The following is a 13,367-nucleotide window of genomic DNA, read 5'->3' as shown; positions in this document are numbered from 1 at the left end:
TTATTTAGATTAACTTTTTCATGCTATATACTATTATTTTATATAATGTAAATATTAATTACTGTATATATTATTTTTAAGGAGATGTACTACTTCAATATATTATTTGATATTTTTTATTTTTATTACAATAATTTTCTACTTTTAATAAAGTGTTTTTGCTATGGAATCTTTGAATATAAATAACCCTTTAGCATTATCGTACAATTATATAAATATAGTGCAAATTTAAAATGGCCAAACATATTTTTTAAGATAAAATCGGTGCAGCGAAATCAATATGAAACAAGAGACCATCAGGATTATTATTAAAGATGACAGCTGGTTTTGTCACTATAGAAAGTACAACTATCAAACCACAATTTTAATATGTGTACAGATACCGGCAAACATCTTGAACAAATGTCCTTGCCTGTGCCGAAGTGATTTGGTATCTGGGGGGAAGGCAGCGGGAGAGTGTCGTGTCGATCGCGTGATTGGTAAATCGGTTGATGTTTACGTCCCACACTGTACGATGCGCAAACTTTTCCCCACTCCCTTGTTTAATGCTCAAGAAGTTTGCCGGTATCTGTAGATGATGTAATAAGCGCCAAATAACATGGTGAATATACCGTAACGTTTTTACACTTTAAGAAAAATAGTGAATGTGTTTAAAATTAATAAGACTCAACAACGAGAATTCACTTTAGAAATTCATATCACAAAGTTCACGTAAGCGAATAGCTCATATGGTGATTAATTAAACTAAAGTTTAGTTTTAAAACTCATCAAATCTATATTTGACAAGGCTATTTCACTGTATTTATAAAATAAAAAAAAAGATTAGTCGAATAGACGACTGTGTCTTCGCCTTGCTAATAGTAATACTGTCTCGGAGTCTAATATGTCGGGGACTAAATCTGTTTGGAATATATTAGGTCCTTACATATGAAATTGGCGTTTTGTCGTACTGGCCTCTTTGACCTCAAATACCTCCTCTTTGGTTAGGAATTTCAAATTCAAATTTGTATAGCTATTTACTCATATATTTGTGCTTCGATGACTGTTATTCATTTGTTTTTTTTCTGTTTGCGTCACTCATTTTACAAAATAGAAAACTTAAAGTATCGCATTATTTACGAGTAGGAGTTCCGCCGTGGCACTAGTGCTGCGGAAACGACTCTTTGAATACTCTGATGAATTACCTTCATTATTGTGCCGGTTCAGTAATGTAACGCAGCAGTCGACGCGCGTTTGCCGGTTTGCTTCAGTCAATTCGTGAGGTACCCACCTTTCAAGCTTTTTAAACTTCACAATTTGCTTCAAGTGAATTAAAACAGTTTTATCACTAACACCGCAGCCTGCAGCTAACTCGGACGTGGTTTGCGATAGATCCACTTCCACAATAGCCTTCAATACTTCATTATCAACTTGGGTCTCAGGCCGTCTACGGGGCTTGTTCTGCAGGTCGAAATTTCCAGAACGAAAACGTTGGAACCAAAAACGAACTGAGTTTTCTTTTGCAACATGACCGCCATACACATCATTCACCCTTCGAGTCGTTTCCGAAGCACTAGTGCCACGGCGGAACGCGTACTCGTAAATAATGCGATACTTTAAGTTTTCCATTTTGTTAAATGAGTGACGCAAACAGAAAAAAACAGAAGAAAAAAATAAATGAATGACGGTCATCGAAGCACAAATACATGAGTAAATAGCTGTACAAATTTGAATTTGAAATTCCTAACCAAAGAGGAGGTATTTGAGGTCAAAGTGGCCAGTACGACAAAACGCCAATTTCATATGTAAGGACCTAATATAATATAAGAATGATATTTCATGTAAAAAACTTACACTTTGTATGTTCGTCATAGGGGGCTGGTGACGCCTTGCTTGGAGAAGCGTTTATGAATGTTAATTTTTAGGTCAACAGAATTAAAAATTAATTAACTATTTGTATAGAATTATGAAACAGCCTATTATGATGTTTGATAAAGTTGTAGCTTGAGAAATTGTAATGAATACATAGCGTAAAAGTTTGAAGCTTAATTCATTTTTAATTAGACTTATAGAGTTTTATTGGCACTTTACAAAGAATTAGTAAAATCTCCAACGCTTTTAATTTGTTTGTACAAAATATAATTTGAACTCTTAATGATTCAGAAGATTTGAACCTTGAACTCCATTGAACTCGTGTAATAATGAGTCAGGCAGAAAATTGCTGTTTTCAAGTGGGTTCAAACTCAAATAAATAAAATATGGAAACACTGAAACAAATGATAAAAACTCAACCCAATTTTGTTTGTCTGTTTGAATGTTTGAAGTTGTGAAGGAAGTACTGTTCCTAACTAAAAGGAGGATACTGGGCCAGTCTAACCACTGACTAAGACGAAGGCCCCAGTAGCTAAGATCGAGAAGTTGTGTATATCCTTAGCGCCTGGAATAAGTTCGTTAACGAGGTACGGGGTATGACGTCATTGTTGTTTTCATCGCAAATCGGTACGTACTGCCCGAGTGAGAGCACTAGTCTGATGTATGCTACATATGTTAATAATTTCTTGTTAAGTGTCCAATTGCCAAAGGTTTTACAAACAAGATGACGTCTCAAAGTTTCAGTAAAGTTGGCGTTTAGTAAAAAAAGAACAAAATTTTATAAACGTAAATTCCTGTTTTGGAGCTCTCGCAAGTGTTCTTCATTGTTCAGTTCAAAAACTTTTTAAACTACTACAATAATAGTAGTGCTACGTTTAGGACTGGGACTCAGATTTCTGTGTTTCATGATTATTTATTTTTTGTAATAGGTAAGTTTTTTTTAAAACATTGTATCTTCACTGAGACAACATGGCATATTACGATCTAGCCTAACTTAAAACTTATAAGTAATTCTAGTCTAACATTTTACTCGTCCTGGTTTCTAGAGCTGCCATTCCTAGGATGTATAAGGTACACAGCTATCATTTCCAAAATATTGTATAAACTTATTTATATTTCTCAGTTTTTGGATCACATGTATAGTTTGCAAGAATTTATTTAGTTCTTAAATATAAAGCATGATGTTTGCCTGGTAAAGGGTTTACAGCTTTTATTATTATTTTTGTGTGTTCCTAGATCTAAGCTTTTATTGTATTGCCCGTGGGTAAACCAAATTTTCTTTCGATGTTTTTCTTGACTCCTTGTTGAGAGTCACACGCTGAACCACTAGACGGTTGGCGTTACGTTTAAAAAAGGTTTAAGCTACTAACTAAACTATTTTAACTTATGTTATATCAATGTACATATAGAACGCAGTGCCAGCGCCACTATTGCTGTCTTGACAGTCTGTTCGTTGCTAGGAATTACATTGAGTTAACACAAAGAAACACGTGTATTATGACCTCATTACTTAGTCATTATAGCCTGATTAAGTGAGCATACCTTTAAAATATACACGCTGGACTCCCGGATACGATGCAAGAATTCATTTTGACATGCAATGTCGAAATTGTTATTAGTTTGTTATGTATAGGTCTCCAACAATGATTTAATAAATACACTCACGTCTGTATTTTATGCTCAAGCGATTAATAAATTGTAGTAAAGAGATGACTGATCTTTTATAATTAAATAGGCCAGGTATAGGAAAAACATTTTCCTTTACAAAGGCTATATTATGGCACTGTGCGTTACTATTTGTAGTCTTTTAGCGTATTTGTAATATTTCCATGGAATCTTCGTAGTTCACAGCGAAACCGTGGCAGTTGAACACCTGTTCTTGGGTTCTTTTTTTTTAAATAAATATTACCAAGAGGTAATAGTAGCGCTACATAGGGAAGACCCTAACACGTAAAAGACTTTATTATAGATGCCGGACCACCTAGTGCCGCAGGCTGCAAGAATGTGTATATCTTATTTGAAGTGGCTGAACTATCCGTTCACATAGATCCTTCAGGTACATTCTGTGTTCGGGGTGTGTCACTGCGGCAAAGCAGCTTTTGTCAGAGCAACATTTTGAACTTAGAACTACATATATGTTAGGAAAAAAATATAACAACGTAGCACTATTATTATTATTCTCATTACATTGTGCTATTTAAAAATATCTCAGTCGTTAAACAAAGCATTAATTTACTGGTTTAATACAATACAAAGAATTCAATTGACAAAAACCTATTCATAGAACATGTAACGGCTTGGCGATCAGATATAAATGTTATTTTAGATGATCCTGATAAAAAGTCATATTACGAGTGCAAAATAAAGCTGTTGAAGCTGGGCAATGTTAAGTGCCGCTACAAAATGAGGTAAATGTACATGTTATCGGGCCTATAATTGTTACATTTGGACAATTGTATAAAAAACTGGCAGTATGCACTTTTCTGTTTGATTCATGGTAGTCAGTTAATAATGGTTCCACTGATCCAAATGGCTAAAGTTAGGCTTAAAATCTAGGCTCAAGCGCTGACAAAATGACATTCATTCAAATAAATTTGCAGATGATTTAAATTTCGTTTAGCAATAGACGCTTCTTAAAAGGGATTGATGACAGCATTTACTTTAGGTTTAACTCTTTTTACAATAATCTACATACAGAAACGATTATTTTGGTAAGATGGTTCTCTTTGAGTTTTTTATTTTTTAGATTTATTTTACTTAAGTATTTTTTTACAAGAAGACTATTTTGTTATTTATCCTCATCAAATAACGGCAATCTATCAATATATCTCCTTTCTCCTCCTATCAGAACAAAAAAATACGAACCTCAATCTAAAGATACCTAGTAACTAGCAACAAAACTTGGGGGAAACGGAAAAGGTAGACGCTTTTTTTAAATTAGATTTAACTAAGTTAAGAAAAAGTTTGATAACTTTCATATCATATTACATTTATTATGTGTTGTTGATAGTGAGGCGTTTACCTTAAAATTACATAACGTAACTTAATATACTAGTACTAGTCTGACACAACTTTATAGCGCCTAGCTATATTACCGTCTCTTTCGTGTAGCGTAGAATAAAACGAATCAGAAATATTGTTTCTCAGAGGGCAAAGATGTTTATATGAAACCAGTCAAGCCAGCTTAAGTCACGACTTCGGTTCAAATTTCGAGTAACTGACTTTCCGAGATTGAACGGAACAGTGAAAAGAAAACTTTCTTGAATGTTTAATTAATTTTATAATGTTATACGATAGGTACAAAAACTATGTAATTAAAAAATTGGGGGCTTAAGAACTGCTTATAACTGAGTTGGAATACCATAACCCATTATTATCAAGAAAGCAGTTATATGGAAGCATTCTAAGCCTCCCAAGTAACCGGAGGACAGTGTGAAACAGCTTGAACTACTTATGGGTATGGCAACGATGGAAAGAGTGGCAGGAGAGGGTTTTTTTTTTCAATAGCATTATGCGTTTTTATAAGCAACTAGCGGATCCGACAAACGTTGTCCTGTCTTAACTACGAATATTGATTACCAATATAATAACTCCGATCAATGCATTTCTATTCATTTCTCTTACGTTCTCTTTGACGATATTTGCTGCACGCATTCTGGCAATGTTATGTAAAACGCCATAAGGTTACATCTGAAAAAAAATCTTATCGCAGCAAAAGTCAGGATTACTTTATAGTGGTAATTATTTTTACATTTTCTAATTTTCCGCACAATTTTCTTATTTCATAAGAATATTGACCTTCTCCTGACAATAACAAAAGCAACAAAAATAAGGATTTGCGAAATTTGTCCAGCCATTCACGTGTGATGCCGTGACCAAGGGAAATAGGGATTCATTTTTATATATATAGATATTCATAATTCGTGCTTGATCTGACACGCAACGAAATATATCGGACAGAATCAAATAATAGGCATTTGAGTTCTTCTTATTCTTCTTTCATTTAATGGATTTTAATCTGATACAACAATGTTCCAGGACGTGCTTTTTCAAAAATATCGTGAAATCTTGGTAAACAGTTACCAAGTTTTTAATACCTTTTGTACAAAGAAATCCTTGGAATGGAAGAAGCGATTCTTAAAGAGTATGCTAACCGATTTTACCGTGAAATAACAATAGAGGTCTCCTAATTATGATCGGACCAATCATAAGACGCAAGGTGCGAGACACCCCTGACCTCGCCTCATAATATCCTTCCCTTATGCCAGAGATCACAAACCTTTGTACCTATTTTTTAATTGATTGTGAAGGTGCTACCCAACCTAAAGGATATACCAGTTGCAAAGCGGCTGCCGAATATTATAGGTGTCCCTGCACTAATTAATAAATTTACTGAATACTTATCATCCAAAACTTTATAAAAATAGCGTCCCTTTATAGCGTCTTTAGATCTGCCGAATTTAAATTATTAATATGGTGCTAAGGTTTTAAAAATGAATGACAAATCGTAAAATTTTAATGAACCGGTTAATAAAAACCCGAATCACCTTGACACCTAAACTAAATGCCAGATCAACTCGAACATCGCATAGTATTAATAACAAAAACCTCCGATGGCCAAACAAAGCAAGGAGCTAAAAACTATTAACGTTTTCGGAATATTAACTTATATACTCAATCTTTTTAGTACTATTCCTATTCCTATTATCGATTTTTATATAAGTACTTAGATTATCTTTCTCTTCATCTCATATCCATAATCCTCTTAAAACAAAAGTATTATTTCGTCTCGTTCTCCTCAATTATGTTTACGCTGTGGAGAAAAAAGATAGATGAATAATTCAATAACTTTACAATATGTTATTAATGCCAAAATACTGTTTCCATAACCTGTACTTATACGTATATATTATTTTATACCATGGTTAATAATATATACGTGGGTATCACTGAAAATTTTTAGAACGCGCCAGTTTGAAACATTGCTAATGAAAACTTTGATTGAATTTCAATTTTAGAACACTTATTAGGTTACCAAGCTAATGTAGTATATTGCATTCATTTGTCATTTGTTTTTGTGAATTGGCGGCAAATCTAAAACTCGTGAAAATTAACCTAACGCGAGAAAATTTTCGATCAATGATTTATTATGACTTTCGTTGTGGGCTTACTCAACAACAAAGCTATGATAGGCTGCCATTAGCATTTCTTAATGAAGCCCCATCTCGTGCCACTATTTACAATAGGTTTAACGAGTTTTAAGCATGGACGTAGCAATCTCAATGATGATGAGGGACGTCCTTTAACAGCGACTACTGAAGATAACATCAGTGCTGTGCGATGCATGAGAGAGGAAGATATGAACAGGTACGGGCAAGCCTAGGCATGAGTCAAGTGCAAAAAATATTACACAAACATTTAGGCGTCAGGAATCTTTGTACCAGATGGATTCTTACTTACCCATACTTTAACCGACAACCAGAAATACCTTCGCATGGTCTGGTGAATATTTAACTCTGGCAGGTGTCGAGATAATGAGTCATCCGCCATACAGTCCTGACCTGGCGCCCTGCGACTTTCATTTATACCCAAGAACTAAAGATAAAATTTGAGGTATTCGCTTTACGAGCCCTGAAGCTGCGAAAAAAGCGTACGTAAATCCCCTAAGGAAGAATGGGCCCACTGCTTTTCTCAGTGGTTAGATCGAATGCGACTATGTGTAGAGAAGAACGAAGATTACTTCGAAAAACAATAAAAGTATTGGCAACTTTCTACATTTTTCATTTTCTAAACATATTCAGTATTACCTAGGTATATTTCACACTCAGATCAAGATTGCAAATTTTCACCATTCATTTCACATTATTGACATATGTGAGATCACGAGGCGACTAATATATAAAATATATTGTTATGTGACTCCTTCATTGTTTATCTAGTATTTTGTAATCATACATTAACAATTTTATTATAATGTAATGCGCATATAATGGTATTGAAAATATTGTAGTAATGCCACGCTTAAGAATTTTAAGAGCATAACAAGGATAAAATTACTGAATATCTTTCATACATTACGTAATTATGTAATTGTAATTAAGTAATTTGTGTATAAAGCTTGGTATTAAATATAATATTAAAACATAACATGTCGAAGGTCCTTAGTTTATTCCCGGCGCAAAACAAACACAAGCATAGTTGGATAACTTCAAAAGTCAAAAAGTCAAAAATCATTTATTCATATAGATAACACAATGTACACTTATGAACGTCAATAAAAAGAAATATACATTAAATGCTTCTAATTTTACATTTACTGCCAGTTCTCAAATCAAGGACGTAGAACGGAAGAGAAGAACTGGCAATAAACTCTCCGCCACTCTTTTTAATCGCCAAGTTTTTTGTATTACACAACGTTTGTAAGGAGGTGCAACCATCACACCATGTTCCACATCAGCAGGAGGCATGGTGAAATAGGAGCACACACTTACATTCTCGTGGGAACAACACGCAAATACATAGTCAAAAATAACTAACATCACCGAATACACGAATTCAAGAACGACCAGTCACCACAAGTAGCACCCGTTCACGAGTATCACGCATGGCCAGCTATCGCCCCCCTCGCCATACTTTAGGGAGAGAGACTTCGGACTACGAGCTCTATCTATTTAGTTTAAGGTACAGTGATACAAGTCGATATGTTAAATTCAAATTAATCTCAATTATCGGAATATTATAATACTTAAAAACAGAGGATAATTTGTATTTATGTTTATTCCATAGATTAAATATTTCGTTACATTCGCACAATTTAATCTACATGTAGGTAGGTAGGTATGTATACAGGATTTAAAATTCCACGTAACTTAATATTATATAACAAGGTGCTTTGGTCAAATAACACTGTCCTACAATTTTTATTTTTATTAAATAAATATTTATAGGCAAAACGTTGGACGCCTCTGTCTTAATGTCCTCGTGCGTAACCTTGCATTACCCAAAAAACGTCACTTTAATTTCCCTGTCTTGTAACATCATGTTTAACATTGTACTTACAAAAAATTATAAAACATATATTTAACTCGTCGAACATTTAGAGATACATAATATATAATATTGCATTTATTGGAATGCCTTAAATTCTACGTGTTAAGTAATACATGTTTATATTATCCTTTTCTTGAATGTTAGACTTAATTGTTATAAATATCTATACACGATGTTTTCTTCGTATAAGCGTTTATAAAGAAATCCTTACTCCATAACTTAGTACAGAATTATATGTAACGTTATAGCGTGGTTAAAATAAATGTACCTCAGCCTCAGATTCAAAATCGAGACCAGTAATGACTCCTATATGTTGTGTATTATATACCCATATATTACACAGCATATAGGAGTCATTACTGGTCTCGATTTTGAATAATTAATAATGACAGAAATAGTCTATTTCGTTCACATTTCTTGATCAACCTTCTGTGGCTGTCGTAGTAGATTTTATGGAATTAAGACGTCATTTTTCCATCATCGTACGACTCAGTATTAAATGTGCACATAGAAAGTCTATTGGTGCACAGGCGGGGATATTATTATAATCCTTAGGGATGAGAGCCACTAAGCCAACACTGTTCAATTTAATATACAGGAGACATAAACTCTCTACCACTCTGAAACTAACACAATTTCCTAAGAAACGAACTTCTTTGTAACAGAGTTAAGAAAGCCTATTTCGTTTAACATCCACACTGGGTCTTTGCTGGCGAAGATTTGCTCGCAAGGTCAATCAATTTTAGTACTTTACAGCATGCATCCAAATCTAATTTTACCTATGAATCGTCTTTAAAATGCCTGCAAGTGAACAGTTTTCAACAATTTATTGGTTTTTATTTATTTTCACGCATAGCATATCTAGGGAAATCCAGCGTCAAAATGTCACGAGTTATTGAGTGATGTAAGTGTTAACCACAGGTATTTCGACGTTTCACTAGTTTGTGTGATTTATTTTTAAACCGATTTCAAAAAGAAGGTGAACAATTACACCTGTGATTTTGTTAAAATATATTTGGCATATTTATTTAGACTTGTGCTAATATCGCATATCTACAAATTTCTCTGTAACTAAAAGTCGATTAGAAATTAACCTTATTGATTAGCTTAAGTAACACTTTTGTCAGAATCGATTATCGATCGATCAAATCGATCTTTGATAAAAATACAAACCTTTCTGGAGGACATATATCTTGTTAAAAATTATTTATAATTAAATAGCCGCTGCCCAGAAGCCCCGATTAGCCAGCAGACCACGCAGCGCAAGTGGAAATGGATAGGCCATACACTCGGAAGCGGTTCATATTATATCCTCAAGCAGGCGATTGATTGGAACCTAACAATCAATCGCAAGGAAAGCGGAAGCTTGGCCGTCCCAAGCAACAGTTGCAGACGAGGCAAAGAGAGCCGAAAAGACTTAGAGCGAGGTGAAATACGAGGCTCAAACCAAACGCGATTAAGACCTACTTTATGCGCTTCTGCCCCATCTAGGGGTTATTAGGACGTTCAATCTACTTTTAACTATGATTTTGGGCAAAAAAAAAAGGAAATTAACATTAATATAACGTTTAATAGTTATTAGGTTTTTCTTGATAATTTAAAACATTAGTTAAGGTTATTGATATTGATTGAGATTTCCTTCTTCGGGGCCTTGAATGGGTGAGTCATCACTCTGAAGTCAGCGAGATGGAAACTAGAGTGTAATTAATTGTCTTGTGTTTCAACTTTTTATGCAGTTCATTAAGACATGCAGTGTTTAATTGTAGAAAATTTGGGTAATATTATGTAATTATGAGTACGTAATCGTATGATAAATATATTTAACTATAATGTTTAACTTTCAGTCAATTAAAATATTATTCGGTGCACATTTCCCAACCACTCGAGACCGCCGCATTTAATGAGATGATGTTGCTGTCTTCATAGTTGTTATAAAGTACTTTATTGAAGAGAATATACCAAACACCGTCGTCGCAAACAGGGCCTTCTTCGAAGAGTATTAACTTTAAATTATAAAAATACCTCTTGAAGCTACACAATATATGTAATTAACAATACTTTTTATCAAAAAATACCTTCATAACAGACGATTTTGCAAAAAAAACAACAGTAAAAAAGTATTATCATTGTTACATCGGCCTTTATAAATGGTTCGTTAAAACTGCTTCTATCGCAAAAAAAATCGTAAGGACACGGTAATAATTTGTACAAAATAAGATTTATGATTAAATTTTCATATTAATTATCTTATTGAAATAAAATATCTATAAACTAATTTGCCGATTGAGTTTGCTCATAACTGTTAAATATAAATCAAAACTACAAACCCTCTCGTACTCATATTCCAAAACAAAAGATACAGTAAACACACATAATAAAAGATAGATGTATTGTTTCATGAAATTAAAATCTCATCCTTCTGAAACAAAAGAATTATTAGTAATACTAAATACTTTTGTTTAAATAAATGAAAGATGTACGATTTCTTGATTCAACGATAATATTCGTAAATTAATTACGGCTTATAAAACATTAATGGAAGCGTAAATTTGGGCCCATTACAACATTTTCCTTGCCTTACTTATGTAGATATTTATTTTATCACATATACTTTTCAGATAGTATGTTAAAAAAACGTATGTACTTTGACACGCGTTAGATGTTAAACTTCTTCGGCGAAACAAGATAAAAATCTTTTGTAAAATTTTAATTTACGTTTGTAGAAAAAACGACACTAACAATAGAAAAAATTACTCTCATAATTTTTCTCTAACGCGCCAATAGTATAACTTCAAAATGTTAGTTCAAATAATACTTAAAGTTATAAGTGGACAGAATGTAAATGATCTAGCAAAATTAAATAAAACCGCACTGAGAAGGAAATAATAAAACGTTATTTGCCTGAGAATAGTGTCACTATAACCTGAGATTAGCAACGTGATCTGACAACAAGTAGGTTCAACTTAGGAGACGTGATATGGGCAGGAAATAGGGGTAAACAAGTGGGGCGGCGCTCGAGCGTAACACGCGTTATTGGGTCGAATATCTTGTACAATTATAATGTCTTACAATTAATATATTTTTTTAAATATTCCTACGTTCTTCGACTTAAAACGTGTATTTCTAACTAAATTTAACTCGCTTACGCTGTCCTGAAAATAATAGTTTTGAGATAAACAAAGCAAAAGTCCTTTCTCGGTTAACTTTTATTTAAAATATGTACCTACATATGGTTTTGGTTAAAATCAATAAACTGTGTAAGTAATGAATTATTATTTTGCTTTTGATGTTATTAGTACTCTGTACAAAAAATGCATATAATATTCAAATGTTTAATATCGGAAGTAGATAAACAGGAAAAACAATTGTCAGCGGATAGTGACCCAAATCTTCAGAACATCTAAGCACAATAGAGTCTACCTGAGTCAATGAAAGGATGTGAATGCTATAGCAAGGATGCAACGCTCTGTTTGTAAGCCTTGGAATGCGGAGATAACGAATGATACATGTCTGGCCAACACCCGTGACTTTGCGTGGAAATTCTTAAAAAATCCTCTGATCTTTTGTTAATGTCAATATACGCGAATATTATTAATTATTTTAAGGTAAATACGGGAATTAACAATATTTATAACTTAATCTACAGATATAGGTTTCTCGCTGATGACACAATCACAAACAATAAAAAAATTACATTTTTTTATGTATTTATTTTAATTTTACCACAACTTACTAATTACAAATACGTATAGAGTACCCCAATGGAGCATTACTAAAATGTGAAAATATCAAACAAATGTTGAAACAGTATTATTAAACATGGTAACTAATTAGCTAAGAAATTAAAATAAAATCTACGGAAAGAAACAAATGGATAAATTATGAATCACCTAACAATTGGACAATAGTTAAACGTCAGGTTTATCTAACAAAAATGTTATCACACTATCGGAATTGCACTTACGATAATCGAGTGAAATAGACCATAACTATTTCGTATATAATGGAAACATAATTCTTAACTATCTGAGTTTAAATGGAAAACAATCATGATATGATTACATATATAGAAACGATAAAAACGAGCGTTGATGCAATGTTCTGCTTATGGGTTGTATCTAAAACTAGGGGCTCGTGTCCTAGCTCGTAAATGGAAGTCGTTGAATGTCGTTTTGGAAATAAGTATAGCCTTTGTTACTCAGAGGTAATTTAGCATCCTATTTGTGAAAGAATTTTAGAAATCTGTACAGCAGTTTTTGAGTGTCTTCATTACAAACTAGAAATACACATCAATCGTTTTTATGGTATCAATTGATTACGTCTCCATGTAAAAAAATTTAATAAAATACGTTTAATATGTATGTACATACATAGCACTCGAAACGTCCGTTTTATAATATTTACTTAAAATAAATAGTTAAACTGTTGTGATAAACAAATTAATGTGACAGTGAATTTAAAAGCGC

The sequence above is a fragment of the Pieris brassicae genome, chromosome 9, assembly GCF_905147105.1.
Source record: "Pieris brassicae chromosome 9, ilPieBrab1.1, whole genome shotgun sequence".
Taxonomy (NCBI): Eukaryota; Metazoa; Arthropoda; class Insecta; order Lepidoptera; family Pieridae; genus Pieris; species Pieris brassicae.
Note: the sequence above shows the minus strand (reverse complement) of the source record.